Raw genomic sequence first — 20,190 nt, 5'->3', positions numbered from 1 at the left:
AGACAATTAGCCTTGGTGTGAAAAGAAAAGTTAAATCTCTCAGCCTCAGTTTCCTCATTTATACAATGAGAGGTTTGAACTAGACAGACCCTTCCCAACTCTGCCCAAAGGGATGTAAATTTTAATCGCTGAAATCTCACAAAATATCTTGGGGTTCAAGGGCTAGATTTCTTTCTTAAGGACCATGCCTTATACTCAAATCACTTTGGCTTTCAGTGACTAGATGGAGACCTTGATAAAATAATCATTTCATTGACCTTGCAGTTCTAACAAGCCCCTTAAAAGTTTGTTGTATTGCTAAGCAGTAGAATCTTTGATATAGGATCAAAATGCCCTTGCTTTAAAACAATCATAAACTTGTAGTAGGTCACAGGTGATTGCAGTATGAACTCCACTTTGATTATTTTGTTGGGCTTGTATCCTACAGAGCTCACTATATTCAGAAAGCCACAAGTAGTTCTGTCCAGGTTCTAGGCATATTCTTACTATAGATTTCCAGTCATTAGGGGTCAAGATTTCAAAAGACAAATTTTGTAATAGCATCTTAACATAAGCTGATGTAGCCCCATAAAGAGTGCAAGCTTTTTTCAGGTCTTTGAGGATTTCTATATCAAAAGGTGAGTATCTTCTACTTTCTTGACCTGAAGAATTAAACTGTTGAATTACAGGAAACTGTATGTCCTAGCCCAAGCCTACTTGCTCTTTGGGTCCTATTTGATTCTGAGAGAAAGTGAGAATTGTTTTGGCCAGAAACCCTGAGGAACTTCCCCTCCCAGAGGCTATTCTTAGCTTAACCTTCCTTACCTAGCCTTAATTGCTTGATTAGTGATTGTTCTTTATTTTCTCAGAGATCCAAAATGATATCAGTTAGAGTCGTGATGTTTTTGGCTGATCAGACCAATAGGAATTTAGAATGTTTTGCCATAGATCGGGCACAAATAGTGTTTAGGAACATTTGGGATAGATTTTGTATATCTCACATTTCTTCTGAGCTACTTCAATTCTACTTTGCTCATAGAACTTAGAGACTTTAGCTTAAAAAAAAAAAGTCAAGCTCTCCCACTGTATCAGGTCCATCTCCAGTTGTCCTGATCTCTATCTGGCCACTTTTCCCAGATGCTCTGGAGGAAATAATGAGGTTGGTGACTTGGCAGAGCCTTCCCTTCTTGAAATCCAATTCACTTGTATGTCTTGACATCATCTCCCTGATATCATGATGGTCTTCAAGAACGAAAGATAAACAACTATCATTCTAAGTAAGATTCATCCGATCTAGCTTTCTGATACATATCTGATAAATATTTAGTGTAGTCAGATTTTCAAGAAAGGCACATTCCCATTTTTAGTTGTTTATACTATTGGGAAGTTCTTCCTGAGGTGAAAGCTAAATGTTTTTTGTTTTAGTCCACTATCACTTTCTTCCTCTTAGCCACAACACAATAAAGGCTCTTAAGGAATTGTAATTGGGTTGGTAGAGACCTCGAGAGATCATTTAAAGCCAATTCCCTGCCTTGAGGGACTATTCAATTCTAGAAGCATTTATTCTGTTCCTGCCCCTGTGCTAAGTGGTGGGGTTACCAAGACAAGACAGCAAAGAAAACAGTCTTTACCCTCTAGGAGTTTATAATCTGCTAGAAGTGGGGAAATACACTAACATAAATATGTTAATATAGATTATTATAGTAATTATAATTTTAATAATATATAATTGCATAATGTTATATAATATGATGTGATAATATAGTATAGGTGATGTATTATATAATATATAACAATAATAATATCGAATAACATAGTAATATAGAAATAAATACAAATATAGAGATGTAGAAAATAAATACAAAATAATTATGGTGAAAGTTATACTAATAAAGGGTGGGTGGTTGATGAGAGGAAAAGATCAGCAAAGGTCTTTTGTAGGAGAGCCTCTTTAATTGAACTTTGAATTGAATTCAAGAGATAAAGTCAGAGAAAATTCCAGATTTGAGGGATGATCTGAGCAAAGGCAGGGGGCGAGGGAGCCATTATTGTGTGTGGGGAATAGCAAGTGGCCACCCAGAAGATTGGTTATACTTTTCTTCTAATATTCACTTGGCAAGAGGCCATGAAGGCCCACAGGAAAAATTTATTTGACCCAGGCAAAAAATTGAAGAAAGCAATTAGTGATTTTTATACGTCCATGAATAATCATTTTTACCTTTGGGAATGTTCTTAAAAGATAAGAATTTGTATTTGGAGCAAAATTAGACTTTAGGGCCTAGCAGAAAGTAGAAGTGGTCACAGGCTAAGTACTTGTGGTTGGGGATTGTGTCTGTATGATGCTTTAACCTTATGCTAATTTAGAATTATAGAACTTATATAAATATTGCACAGTGCTTACTTATGTTCTAGGCAGTATTTGAATTATCTTGTTGATAGTCCCCAAAGATCCATAAAGGTCATGTCTATTTCCAGCTCCTTCCCTCTCATTCCTGAATTCAGGGAGAATTTGGGGAGAAGGAATTTTTAGCTAGAGTCAAAGGTCTTACGCATTGAGTTGATTGTATAACACCATGGTATAATGGGAAGAGCAGTAGATTTCGGGCCCGAAGACCCGGATTTGGATACCAGGTCTGCTAAACAGTAACTATGTGAGTTTGGGAAGTCACTTCCTCCTTGTAAAATTGGTTTCCTCATCTATATAATTGAAGAAATTATACTATCAGAAAATCTCAGGATCAAGGTAGAGAGACTTCAGGGGCAGAAATGTGTTGGTGAATGTTTAATGACTGCCACTCTGGGAGTGAAAAAAAAAAAGTATCCAGGGCACACTTTCAAATTTAATCAGCACTATTAACATTTTATGCAATGCTTTCTGAAATTTAGACAATCAACAAAACCATAAGTCAAACTCTGATTTGTAGCATTTTCCTATTGAGGTATAAATGGCCTTACTGAAAATTTAGCAATTAACTTTCACTAACTGGTGGGAACTAACTCCAGCATTCTCTGTCAGAGGTCATCTCTATCAACCTTTACCCAATAGAGAATCCTTTCCACTACATACATGTCAGGTTGTTTTCTAGCTTCTGCTAGATTTCTACTAGGGAAAGACCTCCTCTGTCCATAAGCAACCCAATGTTTTTGGACAACTTGAACTGTTAGCAAACTTTTCCAAATCTAAAGCCTAATTTGGCTTATTTGCAACTTCTACTCATTATTCTTATTTCCATCTTCCGGGGTCAAGCAAAACACATTTATTCCTTTCCACATGATGGTTCTTGAAATACTTGAAGACAACAGATCTATTACCTTGTTACCTTGTCATCTTTGTTTTAGGCTAAATATTACTAGGTTCTTCAATCCACTGCTCATCTGAGCATGAATTTTAATCCCTTTAATACTTGTGTGAACCTGGGCAAGTCATTTAACCTTTACCTCAGTTTCTTTTTCCACAAAATGGGGCTAATAATCTACCTCTTACGGTTGTTGTGAGGATCAAATGAGATAACAATTGTAAAGTTCTTAACATAGTAGTACTTGGAACATAATAAAAGTGATATGACAATAACAATAACTATTTTATTATAATAAATAATAAAAATTATTATTTTGATTGCTTTTCTTTGAACACTTCCCAACTTATCTAGGCCCTTCCTAAAAACATAGAAACTAAAAACTGAATGCAGTATTTCAGCAGTGATCTGACAGTACTGAGAACAATGTAACTAGCACTTTCCTAGTACTTGTCATGATACTTCTTTCAAATCAGCTGAAAACTGCATTCATTTTCTTGGCTGTGATATTACACCATTGACTTACATTGAGGTTGTGGTCAAAACTCCCATATCTTTTTTGGATAACTTGCTCACTAGCCCTTCTTGTTACTGCTAACTTGTAGAATACTATTATTAATTACTGAATGGGTATTGACTCAGACAAATGGAGACCTGGGAATGACTTTAACTTAAAAAGACCAAGGTCTCCCATTGTATCCAGGGCCATCTTTATGATCTATGTTTTGCTACTGGACCCAGATGGCTCTGGAGGAGAAAATGAGGCTACTTACTTTGCACAGTCCTTCTTCACTTAAGTCCAATTCACTTGCAAGTCAAGACATCACCTTCCTGATGTTACTGGTCTTTTTAATAAGTAAGTACAAACAACAAGGAATATTATTGTTAGACTTTACATTTAGCTCTATTGAATTTTGTCCTATTGGATTCTGAAAAATCTCTTTGGATATTGATTCTGCCTCGCTGTTTGTTAAGTATTTCTCCAAGCTTTGGATTGTCATTTTACAAATTTGGTGGGCATGCCTCTTTATTTCAGTGCTTAAAAATGTCTACAGCACAAAGCCAAGTATAGAGAAATGGAATCTTCTAAGTGAGACTTTCTTCTTACAAGTTGACGTCAATCCATCGATGCTGTTTGGAAACTGGCCATTCAACAGTTCTAGTTCTAATTCTAGTTCCAACTAATTGTACTAGAATTAGTCAATTAGGCAGTTAGTCAACATGCATCCATTAAGTTATATGCTGGACATTGTGCTAAAAAATACTTCTTGTTGTTTGTCCTCTTCTCTCTGTCTGTCTGTCTCTCTGTCTCTGTCTCTCTCTCTCTCTTCCATCACTTCTGGTACTTCTTGAAGGATATCATAAGCATGAAAAACCAAAACTTGTTCAGCTGTTCTGCTCTAAACAGAGAGAAGCTTCCAGAAGATAACCAAGTAGTTGATATTTCTTCTCTTTCCTATGTTTTGCCTCCATGATAATTTTAAAATCACCTTTGGGGATTACTCTTTCTTTCATTTAGTTCCTCTTTCTAGTTGGCCAGGCTTTGTAATATTCACTCACCACAATATGACTTCTGTTTCCTTTCTTTGTCAACCTTCTTTCAAGTGCTTCCTATCCAGCTTCACCTCTCAAACTTCTGGATTACACAGTGGAATCTGTGTAAAGTTTGCCTTTCACCAAGATATTCAAACCTGGGGCACATTTCACCAAGTTTCCACTTACAGGCTTAAACTCATATTTATCCCCTTTATGCCAGGATACTAAAACTGGGTGCTAAAATTATGGAAGTATTGCAATCTGTATTGGTGCATACCGATGAGAATATAAATTCCTCAAATTTCTTCCAGACTACCATTTTTGTAGGGATCTCAGCTACATATTATCTCATTCTCTCTTATATTCTTTCTGAAATTAACTTACTTTTCTTTGATTGCTGCATTGACTTGAGAGGGTACCTTTCCTCTCCTTCCCATGGATGCTTCTCAATTTATAATTTTCCTCTGGTAGAATATGCATTTCTTGAGGGCAAGGATAAGCTTGCTTGCTTATATTTGTATCCTTAGCTCTTTAATATAGTTTGGTACATAATAAGCACTTAATATCTATCTTTAAAAATATTATGTATTTATTCCTTACCTATTTGCTCACCTACTTATTTGTAACATTGGTTATTGTCTTTTGAGTAGTTATTTAAGGATAATTTGCATTCCTAATCATTCTTCACTTAAAAGGATAGTTATGAAATGATTTTATTTATGTCCCCAGTTAGAGAGCAAAGCTCTATCAATGGGTGGGGGAATTGAGCCTCCATCCTTTAACTAGGAAAGTTATAGGTTCTTAAAGGGCTTCCATGGTACCATCTTGCTGCAAGCAAACGGCCACCAGGCAACATAAGAACACAATCAGCTACAGGTAGTTTATGAGAAATAATACGAACTCTAGAAACTGTATTCTTTAAGAGAATTTTTTAAATCTCCAAATAAGCAGAAGTATGGCAGGGATTCATCTCAGTGTTATTGCTTCTAGAGGAAATGCTTTAAGAAAAACTTACGGTCACACTTTCCAATTTTTACATGAATATAGAAGTGATTTTTCTTGATTTTAAAGAAAACTGCAGATATATCAACACTAGCTCTTACCATTTCTTCCTTCTTTCCTTGTTCTCCTTTGGAAGTCCCAAAAGTCCAACAATAACCCTTACCTACAAATCATCTATTCTGTCTAAGGGCCAATCTCTAGTTAGTTTCTTCTTTCTAATTTGGAAAGAATTATGAATTCCAGAGGTTTTTTGGGAGGGGAGGAGCAGCCAATGCTTTGGGAGAAATTGTTATAAATCTTTCTATCATTTGCTTTACTATTTGTCTGTTTATGTCAGAATAGTTAGATCTTTGTGGATATCTAGGTGAGTAACACATAAAAAGTCTGGAAAAGTAGGAAGGGACCAGGATGTAAACAACTCTACATTTCAAATAGAGGAATTTATATTTGACTCTAGAATTAGCCACTACATTTTATTGAGTGTATGTATAAAAATATGGATAAAATTTTAACAAGTGCTCCATGAAGATTCAGGAAAACCATATCTGTATCATTCTTCTAGTTTATCAGTTTTGTAAAACTTGTCAAAAAAACCCCAACTCTGACCTCTAATCCCTTTCAGCTGTATATCCCATAATTCCTTTTTACTCAAGAAAATCTTCATTCTCCTAGCTTGAGTGCTTCTTAGAATCTTATAGACCTGAGGCGAGTCCAGAAAAATTGGGAACTTGTAATAGTGTCATATAGTGATAATATAACTAGGACTTGTGCTTTAATTGATACTGGAAAGCCCAGTGTGGTAAATCTCTCCACCAACTCAGTTCACAATCCCTCAAAATAATTTATGACTTTTTTCTTAGTGAATATTCTGAAAGTGAGAGAGATTAAAATGGTTTGTCTGTAGTTACACAGCTGGCAAATGCCAGAAGTGGGATTTTGGTCCAGATCTTTTCTACCCCAGGTTCAGCACTATACTGTGTTGTTGTGATGATAAGAGAAAAAGTAATATTCTGGTTTTTCTCCTTCTTCTTGGATCTTTCTTCTCTGTATTAATGTGTATTTTAGAGACACTTCAATTTTCAGACCAGCTAGAATTTCAGTTTGATTTTGAATTGTATAAGCAGTAACATGATACTGGCAGAAATATAGAATTGGTATTTGAAACTCTTTAATAAGGGAATGGAAGGAGGTCAGGGAAAGCAGAACAGAAATGAGAAAAATGGACCCAGATTTAGTTTTGAGTATATATAGATCTTGGGTGGATGTTTTCAGATAACATTTACCAACTCTTTCTATCACACTAGCTCTACTGCTCACCCTCCTTTTGTAAAACAAGATTTTAAAGAGTTTACAAAAACAAGATGAGTTGATGGATTGTAAACAGTGTGTGAAGTCATTAAATCAATCATTTGCCCTATAGGTCCATGCATAATTAGAATTTGCTTCAGTGACAACCTACTCTCAAAGTGTCAGAGTGTATGTTGAATTAAAATAGCTCCCCAAATGAATGTATCTTTATCTTCTTCTATTCTAAATCCAATTTCCTTTGAAATGGTGAAATTATTCTCAAGAAATTTCTAATATTATTGGTATCTGAGCAAAAATACTTAACTTTCCAGGCTTTGGTTTCTTCATCTGAAAAAGTAGCAGTTTAGACTACAGATTCTGATGTCCCATCCACCTCTGGATCCCTGATTCTCCAATATATTATACTAAACATAAGGGGGGAAAAGGCCTTTTTTATAACAAAATGGATGCCCATCACTTGATAATAACTATAACAATAACTTTTCTCTGTATCTCTAAGTCATCAGACACAGTATCTGACTTATAGTAGGCTCTTAATAAAATGCTTCTTGAAGTGAGGCGATTCAGGTCAGTTCCAATGATCTTGTGATGAAGAGAGCCAACTGCATTCAGAGAGAGGACTTTAGGAACTGAGTGAGGATCACAACATAGTATCTTAACTTTTTTGTTGTCGTTTGCTTGCATATTGTTTTCTTTCTCATTTTTTCCTTTTTGATCTGATTTTTCTTGTGCAGCATGATAGATGTGGAAATATGTGTAGAAGAATTGCACATGTTTAACATATTAGATTATTTGCCATTTAGAGAGAAGTTGGGGGGAAGGAAAGGGAAAAAATTGGAACACAAGGTTGTGCAAAAGGTGAATGTTGAAAATTATCTATGCATATGTTTTGAAAATAAAAAGCTTTAATTAAAAATATAATGCTAGCTGATTGACTGGAAGGACAAAGAAAATGCTATATATGAATATGGCAGAATATTAAGAGAAATTCTGAGAAACATATATGAAGACTTCTATGAAATTGTTTAGAATGAAGTAAGTAGAAGAGAAGCAGATGGTGTAGTACTTAAGTTTCTGAAATCAGGTTCAGTAACCTTGCCACAGAGTTGTGTGTGATAGTTTCAGGAAAGAAATAGGATCATAGCAGCATATTTGTAGTCTGCCTGGACTATCCTTAAAGAACAAGAGAACACAATCTTTTGAAGGATAGTCGTATTTGAAATAAACAAAAGGCAATTCATATAGCAGTATTTTAAATCATGAAGTGGGTCACATCATTAAAATTAGACATCAGGCAAATGAAAAAAGACTACTTGGTATAATATGGAATCCATTTAATTCAATAAGCATTTATTAAGTGCTACTTCTTCCATCCCTTCTTTCTCCTCTTCCTATTTTAACTGGCATGATTTAAGTGATTACAATTTTGGTGACAAAGTTAAAAGCACCACAATCTAGGGCAGACTGAATGCAGATTTCTGTATGGTATTAGATCAGGATATTATTGTCTTCAGCCACATCAGTGTCAGAAAATTTCTTTATAATTGATATGTCCTATTGGCCTTGACATCTATGGTGAATAATATGGTTGTAGCTGTTCCTATTGTTCCCCACAGTTGACTTTGTGGTTAGGGGAAACTTACTTAATGACATTGGTAGTTGGAATACTTGGGCTATCCTGCAGATATGAATTTTTTGAATTTCTGGAAGTTGAAAAACATTTGGATTTTCTTCTCTTTCTCCTTCCCAGTCCTCTTCTTCCTCATCCTCATCATTATTTTTCCTCCTCCTCTTCTTCATCCTTTCCTCATTCAACACTGTTGCTTTGCCTTTAGGACCATTGGCTTTTTTCTCTCCTAAGGAAAGGGAGATGGAATAATTTTCTTTTTTAGCATTCCATGCCATCTTTAGTGAAAGGTTCTCACCTCCCTTTTTAGGTTTCTCTCCAACTAGTACATTAACTTTTCTCAAACATCTCCAGACTTTTCAATGTGCTTCATTCCACCTAGGCTTGCCATTTCTTAGACAACCCTGTTTCTAACCCCATTGAGAAAGAGTCTTCTTTATCTAATTTTTTATATTAGTTATCCTTGGATTAGCTAAAGTAATTAAAAGTATATTGTTAATTATTGATTGACAAATTTAATTCTTGTAGGGTTTGAATTTTAAAAACAGAATGTGTTCCTTGGATTTTCAGATCTGTACCATTCCCAGACATATTTTTCCTGGTTAACACTATCACCTTATTATTTTTTAAATCTATAAATATGAAATAAATGATACTTTACTTTTTCATATTGAAAAAGTATTTTCATATTGAGGTCAAGGAATGCTTTGTTTTTGTCTTTGTAACCTCATTGCCTGATACACAATAGGCCTTTAATAAATGCTTGTAGAAGGGAAATAAATACAATCATTATATTAGAAGGCTAGAGCAAACAACCTGTAGCACAGAATTTGGATATTTTATTCATTTGGGGTGGATGATGCTATATTAAACCAAATGAGTATAACTAGAATGTATGTAAGGGAGAGGATCTTAATTTATATGTGTCATGAATTCCTCAGAAACCTATAAGAAAAAGGAAGCATTTATGTATTCCCTATTATGTGCAAGTACTGTACTAAGGATGTATATTATCTCATTTGATCTATGGACTCCTCAGAGAAAATGTTTATTAATTGCACAAAATAAAACCCACAGGTTCACAATTGAAAGCAATTATATTGAAATATAGTTATTAAATAGATAAAACATATGTGCATGGGTATATGCATTGTACGAATACATATATACATATATACATACATCTGCACACACATGTATATATAGATATGTGTGTCTACATATCTATTTAACAAATTCACAGAACCCAGTTTAAGAATTCTTATGTAATAGAAAGAGAACTAACCTTGGAGTAAGATGACCCAAGTTCAAATCCTACTTCTTTTCCTATAGGAGCTTGGGAAAATTACTGCCTTTGGGGATGGGTTGGGGTTCAATTTCCTTATCTCTCAAATAAGTGTCTAAATTTAGCGATCTAAAACAGTGTCAAGCTCATATACAAATGGACCCCATGCAAGCTTCAGAGTGAGTTAGAAAACTACAAAATTAGCATCACCCAGGTTGTATTGTATATTTTTATTTGTTTTGTTAAACATTTCCCAATTACATTTTAATTTGTTTCAGCCTCCCCTCTGGAGTTTTGTGGGCCAACTGGCTTGGAGTCATATGTTTAACACCTCTGATAAAAGAACTTGAAGAGTCCTTGCAATTTAAAATGTATAACAATAGCTCAAGGTAAACGAGCCTCCCAACAACATAACCATATGAATTGGGTGCTGTAATATCCTCATTTTATAGGTGAGAAAATTGAAATGAAGGAGGTAAAGTGAACTACTTATGCTTACTCAGCCAATCAGTAACAGAAGGACTGGAACTGATCCTTTCCTGACTCCTATCCCATCATGCCATGTTCCTGCATGTAATTTTGATTGATTATGAAGAAGATGAAGAATCAGTCAATAAATATTTATTAAGAACTTAATATATTTCAGATATCATGGTAGGCACTAGGAATATATATATATATATACACATATATATATATACATATGGAGAGAGAAAGAGAGAGAGACAGACAGACAAACAGACAGACAGACAGCAAAAGAGAGAGAAAGAGAGAGACAAAGACACAGAGAGACAGAAAGACAGAGAGAAAAAGAGACAGAGAGAGAGAGTCAGATTTGAGTTTTAGGAAAATCCATTTAAGGGCAGCAAGGTGGAACAGTGGCTAGAGCACCATCCCTGGAGGAACTTAGTTCAAATCTGGACTGAGATACTTAGTAGCTGTTACCCTTAATTTACACTTATACAGTTGCCACTAAAAAGAAATTTAAAAAAGACAAATCAATCTGGCAGCTGTGTGGAGGATGAATTGAAATGGGGGAAGCCATGGCTAGGGAGACCAATTAGGAGGGTATTGTGTTAATCTGTGTAACAGATGATGACAACCTAAATTGTGAAGGAGTGAATTCAAGAGAAGATTTAGAGGCAGAAATGACAATACTTGGCAACTGATTGGCTATGGGGCAAGAGAGAGTAAGGTGTCGAGGAGGAGACCAAGGTTGTGAATTTAGGTCCCCTTGACAGAGATAGGGAAGCCTGGAAGAAGAGGAGGTGATGATGGTAAGGATGATGACAAGTCTCTAATTAGGGGAGTGTGAGATGCAGATATTTTTGAACGCAGGGACTTCTTGTCTATGAATGCTTGTTGTCTACTCTGGCAGAATTCCTTCCCCACTTACACTAGAGAAACAGGAGGCAGCAACTTGGCATCGCATGTATGAGAGACTGCTGATCCTTGCCTTATAGAGTAGTCTTTCAGAGACGGAAGCCATGCTGGAATTGTACTGGGGTCTGGTGCTAGGCTATCTCCTCTGAGAAAACTTCTAGCCTTGATTTGTTAGATGCATCTAATGTAGCAGTCTCAACTACTAAGAAAATAGACTTTGTTTCTTGAGAGCAAAATGTCATTCTCTATTTTTGTCTTGGCTAGAAATGAAAGAGAAGGCTTCCAAACATTTCAAACCTCAGAAGCCTCCAGTTTGGATCAAATCATAAGAAAGTTGAAGGCTGAGAAAGGGATAGGATTGAAGTCTATAATGTGAAGATTTTGAAGAGTGTGAATAGGGATTTGTTTTCCAAACTCTGAATGTTAAAACTGGGGTGGGGGGGGGAACTCCTTGGAATTTGAAGGAGGCAATTTTGTTTAAATCAGTTAATAGACAATTTAAGAAACTCTTCATTTCAAGAAATGGTATTATAGAAAATATGAATAAGCTCATGGAATAAATTAGTAGATCATTTATACATACAGATTCCACATCTGACAAAGGAAAGGATGGGATTAGATGATGATGGCTTACTGGGATCACAAAATTCTCATCCTTCTTGGTGGCTCTCTGTCCCTCCTTCGCAGCATGGCAGAAGATGAATGACAGATGGCTGCACAATGAAAATCAGACAAAATGTCTGTCTAGTAGTGAGAAAAAAAGAAGGGAAGAATTAAGAAGTACCTGTCTTTGAACTTCTAATACCTTGCACATTGCCTGGCATATAATAAGTATTTCATAAACATATGGTGAATTAATAAAGATCTGGATGTTGAATTTCTTCAAAAGACTTTTTTCCAGAAAAGAGTTGAGTAAAATTATTGATGGCATTAAGGTATTGGGAAGAATTTGTTAATTGAAGATCAGACATATCTGGGCAAGCAAAGGCAGATAACAAGAAAACAATAGATTGGTATATTTGAAAACAAAACAAAACCTTTCCTTAGCAGTCCCTGACACCAGAGCCCTCTGAATAGTGAACAGGTGCAGCAAACAAGCAATTTGTCACAGCCACTATGAGAGTTAGCTGAAATCTGAGAATCTCCATTTCAGAAAGGTATGGAAAGCAATAGAAATGTTCCAGAGACTTGAAGAGATTATGACATGCTTGCGTTTATTCCAGAATCAATTAACAATATGTGCACAAAAAGGGAGGTTCAACTCCCTACGAAGAGCAAAGATAAAAGGACTGCAAGAACTCTTCTCTACTGTCTAGACTTTATGCATGAATGTCCAACTGCCACAGTGGATAGAACTCTGAGCCTGGAGTCAGGAAGGCACCTTCCTGATTTCAAATCCTACTTCAGATGCTTACTAGCTGTGTAACTCTGAGCTAGTCATTCTTGCCTCAGTTACTTCATCTGTTAAATAAGCTGGAGAAGGAAATGGAAAACCATTCCAATAGATTTGCCAAGAAAACCCAAAATGGGGTCACAAAAGTAAGGCACAACTGAAAAGACTAAACAACAAGTTTTTCTTTAAAGGAAAAAGAATGGAGAAATAATTTAAATAAAACAGGAAAGGAAAAATTCAGGGAAGCAGTGCAAAATTCAAATATGTTTCAGGAGATTAGAATGTAGAATAGATTCAATAGGATAGAATTGGTCTTTGTAACTAAGAAACCCCTATCTATAGTCCACATTGATATAATAATAAATAAGCACTTTAGAAAAACAAAGTAAAATATGGGATAAAAACAGTTGCTTAAGAAGATGATATAGAGTAACAAGTTTTGGATTTCTGGTCCAGGCCTTAAGATGGGCTCTTAACCAGGGAAGTAGGGCTGGGAAGAAACAAATTTTCCTGGAGATTTGGGATTCTGGTCAAGATAGCTTCAAGCTAAAAATAGAAGACAAAAGAGTAAATTAGTTAAATTCAATAATGTCTGAAATCAGAGTTTTGTAGGCACTATCTAAAAAGATGACTCAGTGAATCCGTAATTCTATCAATCTGGATGTTCCTTAAATGATGCAGCTCAAAAGTTATCTCTACCTGTTCATTCTGTACTGCTCTCTAACTTCTCTCAAAAGTTCTCCATTGGTTTATCCAGCAAGTAAGCTGAAGGCCTTCCTTGCTTTCTCCTGAAATCAAGAGTGTCCTATTAGTAGCATTGCAGTTTATTTATCTTCTCTTCCCTTGCCACATGATTGATCAGTCCATCCTCTTCTTTCATTCATATAATTCTCTGATAAAATTATTTATTCTTGCTGTACTTTGGAAATCCTTGTTAGTTATATATTGCAGTTTTCTTATATCCACCAATTACCTTTCTATTGAGCTTTGTGTGGTGCTTAACTTTAATTCTTTGGGGCCAATGATATTACAGGTCTTGTTGCAATAAAGCAACAGCAGTAAAATATTTGTATTTAGAAGATGGATCTTTGCTTTTTTAGGAAGGTTAGGGTCAGAAAAGGTACTCAACAATTTTTCTAGACTAATCCATCCTTCTTTTCTCCTCCTTTTCTCTATACTCAGCTTATTATCTGTTTAAATTATTTATCTCAGATATGCACAGTGTTGGGTAAATTCTATATGATATCCCTTCAGATGTAAGTTAAAACTTAGGCAGCAGATAATATTTTTTCATTTTGTCTTTTCTATGTAGATATATAGGCCAAATTCCTTTGAGTAATTATATATCTCCTCTAGGAGACTTTGTAATATATTAGGGCTTGACGCTATTAACACAATGTTGTCTCAAGACAGAAGCATCTGGAAGACCTCACTATCCATGAGGATTCCCTCTTAGGTTTAGATACAAGGTTGGACCACATTCCACCAATATTTTTTGTTGAATAAACATATCATTGTTTTATGCCTCTTGATATTATCATAGTATTCTTGAGTAAGGTTATTTCTGCTATTACATCTTCAAAGAAATCACTCATGATCATTAACAATGGCTAAGAGACACATTGCTTTGAGTCTGTAAGGTACTATTTTGTTTTTCTGAGTCAAATGTTTTTTTATAATTAACAATAAATACAGTTGGGTTTAACATTCAATCAATGAGTAGATAGATATTACAGTAGATAGGATGCTGGTCGTAGAGTTAGGAAGACTGATTTTCCTGACTTCAAATCTGGCCTCAGACACTTCTTAGCTGGGTGACCTTGGGCAAGTCACTTGAGCCCATTTGCCTTAATTTCCTCAACTATAAAATAAACTGATGAAGGAAACGAAAAGTTACTCCATACTGGGTAACTTTGCCAAGAACACCCCGAAGGAGGCTATGAAGGGTCAAACATGTCTGAAATGACTGAACAACAACCATGAGAACAAAAATCAAATCTATCAATCAAAAAGCATTAATTAATACCTCTGTGCTCAGGACTGTGCTAGGCATATGTTGCATATGCATGCAAACATGAAAAAAAATTTAAACTCAAAGAATTTACATTTTATAGGAGAGACAACAAGGATGTGTATTTGCATGTGTATGATATATTTACCAGATGTAAGATACTTGTAAATACATACTATATATATACACACATATATCCTATCAAGGGCATGAAAGATATTTATATAGGGAGATACACCACATACACATATACATATATATGTGTGTGTATACACACACACACACATACTCTATGTGAATATACAGAATAAACATAAAGGAAAAAAAAGCAAAGTAATTAAATATAAGGTCCTTGAGCTATATATATATTGAAGGAAGAAAGAGATCCTGTGAAATGGAGGTGAGAAAGGAGTATATTCTAGGCATAGGGGACAAAAATAATAATAATATAATAGCTAATATTTATATAGCACTTATTTACCACGTGTCAGGTCCTGGGCTAAGTACTTTATAATTATTATTTCACTTGATTCTCACAACAACACTGTAGGATAGGTGCTATTATTGTCCCCATTTTATAAATAAGGAAACTGAGGCAAATAGAAATTATCAGACTTGGCCAGGGTTACAAAAGCTATAAAGAGTCTGAAGCTACATTTGAACTCAAATCTTCCTAAGTCTGGTGCTCTATTCACTGAGCCACCTAGCAGTAAGAATAAAGGCACCCAGGGTAGAAAATGAATATTGTGTATAATACAGAGAAAAGACCAATTTGGCTGGATCTCAGGGTGTGGGAGGGATGTAAAGCATAATGAGACTGGAAAAATGGGTTTGGGCAAGATTGTGAAGGTCTTTAAAAGCTAAATAGAGGAGTTTATATTTTATTCTAGAGGAAAAAAGAAGCCCCTAAATTTTGTTGAGTATGGAAAGGACACAATGTGCCTTTTTAGTTGATTTATTCTTATCCATCATCTTTCAGCCAACTGTGAAATTATATCTATCTATCATATGTAACAATATACACACATACATACATATATATGTTTATATATATATGTGTAAGTATATACATCCATCCATCCAGATAGATAGATGGATGAATGGATAGTTAGATAGACATACAGTTTTGTCTTCCACATTATAATTTTTTCCATTGTAGTTTTGATATATTGTGGCTGGGCATAAAAATGTAAATGGAAATGTTTTGGGAGTTTTTCAGAAGACACAGACCACATGCAAAGGCCAGCAGACATTGCTGAAAAAAGTTTAGAAATTCAGAAATTCATAAAATTTATGCAGAGCTTTGCATATTATTATTACATCATAAAAGAAAAAGAAAAAATATCAGACTTCTTGGTATAGAAGACCAAAAAATTTTACAAGGTGTCATGTTCCTAACCCCTGTGATGTGGAAGGGATAGATGTGTACACTATGTATATATGTGTGTGGGTGTCCATTATTGATTACTATTTGGTATATCCTATTTGCTCCCTACTAATTTCCTCATAGACAATGTCCTCAATTTATGTACAGATGACTTGAATTTACAAGGTCTGTGTTTAGACAGGACATTAGCATGTGTAATTGATATTTTCTCATGTCCTTTTATTTTTTGCATCATTAAGCAATTTTTTATCTTTTTTGTTTTTGTTTTTTTTTTTTTTATTATAGACTTAATTATTTTTTTGTCTTTAGATACTTTGTAAACTTGTTCTTTAATGCCCTCATAATTGCATTGCCTCCAGAATGTATTTCCTTTCTCAATTTGATTTCACATACCTGCCTTTCCTGTCTTTATTCTTTTTGTGCCATCTTTATCTTCCCTCTAAACACCTCAGGACCTAGGAGGAGATTGTAGTTCACATGTGAAGGTGTCACCTTCCTTGATGGAGAAAAGAGTTTGCTGTATTAATTCTTGCAGATAATTTCAATTTTTAAAATTGCACTCTTCTTTCTTTTTTCACTCTTGAATGTCCTTTAGATAACTATGCTTAGCTCGACATCTTGCCAAACTTTCCTTAGACCTGTATTACTTTTCATTAAAGATCTATATTTTATGAAATGATATTTGTCTACCATCCATCATCATAAGATTTTATAGGTGAGTTTATATAATAATAGTAATGGTAATAATAATAATAACTAGAATTTAAAGTTTGGCTTTGCCTTTGGCAGCTGTCTTTCTCTAATAAGCCAAATGTTTTTTAAGGTGATTTCTTGGCTCTTTTAGAATAATTGTAGCAGGTGATTTATATTGTTTAACTTGTGGATAAAATTATTATAGCTGTAGTCAATGTCATTTTTGTGGTCAATTTTCCACTTTTTCTTTTCAAGAACTTGTTTAAATAACTCAGGATTAAATCTTCTTAATTGCATACCATAGTCTCATTAACATTATTTCTTCTTATTCATTAAAAAATTCTTATTTTAGCTCTGATGAGTTGATGATATCTCTATAGTCAGGCAGATAGTTCAGGAATAACTAACATCCTCAATATGTCCCTTCTGCCCACCTCTGCCCTCTACATCAACATATGGTAGTTTTATTCTTTCTAAGGTTATTTGGTATTTGTTATGTCCAGTATCTATTAATTCTTTTATTGAAGCAAAACAAGGACAAAAAAGTATTTGAAATGCCTAGTGATTCATAGGAGACAATATGCAAAAATAACAACAGTAATAATACTCAAGTATCTTTACAAAATATACAGAATATGAGCAATAAATTAAATGGAAAAAAAAAGATCTTAAATTAATTAGGATCACAATCCTAGGGCTGGAATGAAATCCAGAAGACATCTAGCCTAATTCTACCATTTTACAGTTGGGGAAACTGAGATCCAGGGAAGGCAAATAACTTATCCAAAGGTTTTTCATGTAGTCAGCCTCAGAAGTAAGATTTAAATGCATGTCCTTTCCAGAGCTAATGCTCTTTCTACTGCATTTGTAAGGTTGAAGGTTTATAATTTCATTGGTATACAGCAACACAGTTTGCAACATTTCTATAATTTTAGTATGTTAACACAATGGAGATAAATATGACTTTATGCCTGCCTATAACTGGAAATTTGGTGAAATAAGACCCAGTATTGAGTACCTTGGTGGAAGGCAAATTTTATTCAAAAAGATTAGATTAAATTCCACTGTATAATTCAGAAGCCTGAGAGGTGAAGCTTGGGAGAGAGTACTTGGGTTGACAGAGGGAGGAAACAGAAGTTATATTGTGGTGAGTGGATTTTACAAAGCTTGGTCAACCAAAAAGAGGAACTGGGTGGAAGAAAGAGGAATTCCTGAAGCTGATTTTAAAACTGGCATGGAGGCAATTCATAAGAAAGATAAAAGACATCAATACTTGGTTATCTGCTGGAAACTTCTCTCTCCTTAGAACAGAAGAGCTGAGAAAATCTTGATTTTTCTTGCTGATGCTATCTATCCTTCAGTAAGGACAGTAAATGATTAGGGGCAGTAGAAAGAGGGAGAGATTTTGGGGGATCTTAATTCTGTCATCTAATCAGTGAGCTATTCTTCCCACCTTTTTATCAGTTTCTTCTCATAACAACCCTGGATAGTAGGTCCCATTATTAGGTCCGTTTACATTGGGTGAAACTGAGGAAGAAAGCAAGTAGTGATCTGCTCAGGGTCACACGGGAGTGTTTGAGGGCAGATTTCAATTCTGAGCTTCCAGAGTACAGACATACCAATCTATCCACTGCACAACTAGCTATTTTTAATTTCTGTTTTGTCCAGAAACTCTGATGGTCTTCCCCTCCCAGACTGATGTTATTGTTGTTGTTGTTTTTGACTAAGGTAAAAGGGACCATTCTTTGTCTCATTTCTCACTTCATCTTAATCACTGATTAAGTGTTGACTTAGTCAAGCTGAGTCATGTTAAATATCTTAGGTCTCCCATTGCATCCAGGACCATCTCCAATCATCCTGTACTCTATCTTGCTATTGGACCCAGGTGTTTCCAGAGTAAAAAATGAGAAATGTAATCTTGCACAGCCCTCCCTCACTTAAATCCAATTCACTTGTATGTCACTTATGTCATGATCCTCTTTGAGAATGAAGGGCAAACAATAACAATATTATATCTGTAGGTAATATGAGTCAGGGAGAATAAGTCATTGATTGTATGACAAAATTAAAATGCAAATGATAGACATAGATTGACTCAAAAAATGTCTATAAAATAAAATGAATAAAGAGAAACAAGAGAAGATTTGAGCAGAGGGCATAATAGCTGTCTTCATTATTGAATGGTCTGCTATAAGGAAAAGTGATTGGATTTGTTTTGTTTTACTTCAGAGGGTAGATCTAGAATCAATGGGCAGAAAGTGCAGAGAACCAAATGATATTTGGGTATAAGAAGAAAAAAAAATTGGAATTTCCCCAAAGTGAAATAGGCTATCTTGGGACATAGTAAGTTCTTTTTGAATGGAAGTATTTAAACAGAGGCTGCATAGCCACTTGTTGGGGGGCATTATAGAACAAACTCCAAATTTAATATAGATTTTACCTTTAAGATGACTTCTGAGAAAACTTTCAAGTCCACTGTCCTATTGTTCTATGATATGAGTTTGTCTTTGAGGAATGGGATGATGAAGAAACTCACTGAACAGAAGGATTTCTCTCTCCCTTTCTCTTTCCTTCCTTCTCTGTCTCTCCATGTCTTTTTCTCTCTGTCTCTCTGTCTCTCTCCTCCTCCTCCTCCTGTCTTTATGTCTGTCTGCTTGCCTGCCTGCCAATCTCTCTCTCTCTCTCTCTCTCTCTCTCTCTCTCTCTCTCTCTCTTTCTGTTTCCCTTTCTCTCTCTTTCTGTCTCTGTCTCTTTATAAATATATATTTGCATTTATATATTCTCCTTTCCAATTCTAACCTGACCTAAAAGAAAATATGTTAGAATGGAAGTCAGAAGTACTAAATTCTGGTTCTAAATCTGCTCTTGGTCCCAGAATCTCTCTGTTTTTGGGTCTAGTTTTCCTCAGCTAGAAACAAAAACAAGAGGTTTGAAATAGATTTTATTTTCAAAGTCCCTTCTAGTTTATGGATTATTAAGGAAAAATAAGGATTATTTTTAGCATGTGTCCCTGACTTTATGAGGTAGATATCATAGGAGCTTAAATGTTCTCTGTGCTTCTATCAGAAACAGAATATTAGACTCATTGAATGATGATTGCATGACAAAATTAAAATGCAAAATTATAGATTTTGATTGATAAATTGAATCTAAAAATTTCTAGTAAAATAAAATTTAATAAAGAGAAACAAGAGAAGATTTGATTGCTTATGAGGTAGTTGAATAGACTCAGGCTGACTTTTCAAGTAACAGGAATCCCTAAGAATCTGAGAATGTCCTATCTGCTTCTA

The sequence above is a fragment of the Antechinus flavipes genome, chromosome 3, assembly GCF_016432865.1.
Source record: "Antechinus flavipes isolate AdamAnt ecotype Samford, QLD, Australia chromosome 3, AdamAnt_v2, whole genome shotgun sequence".
NCBI classification, from domain to species: domain Eukaryota; kingdom Metazoa; phylum Chordata; class Mammalia; order Dasyuromorphia; family Dasyuridae; genus Antechinus; species Antechinus flavipes.
Note: the sequence above shows the minus strand (reverse complement) of the source record.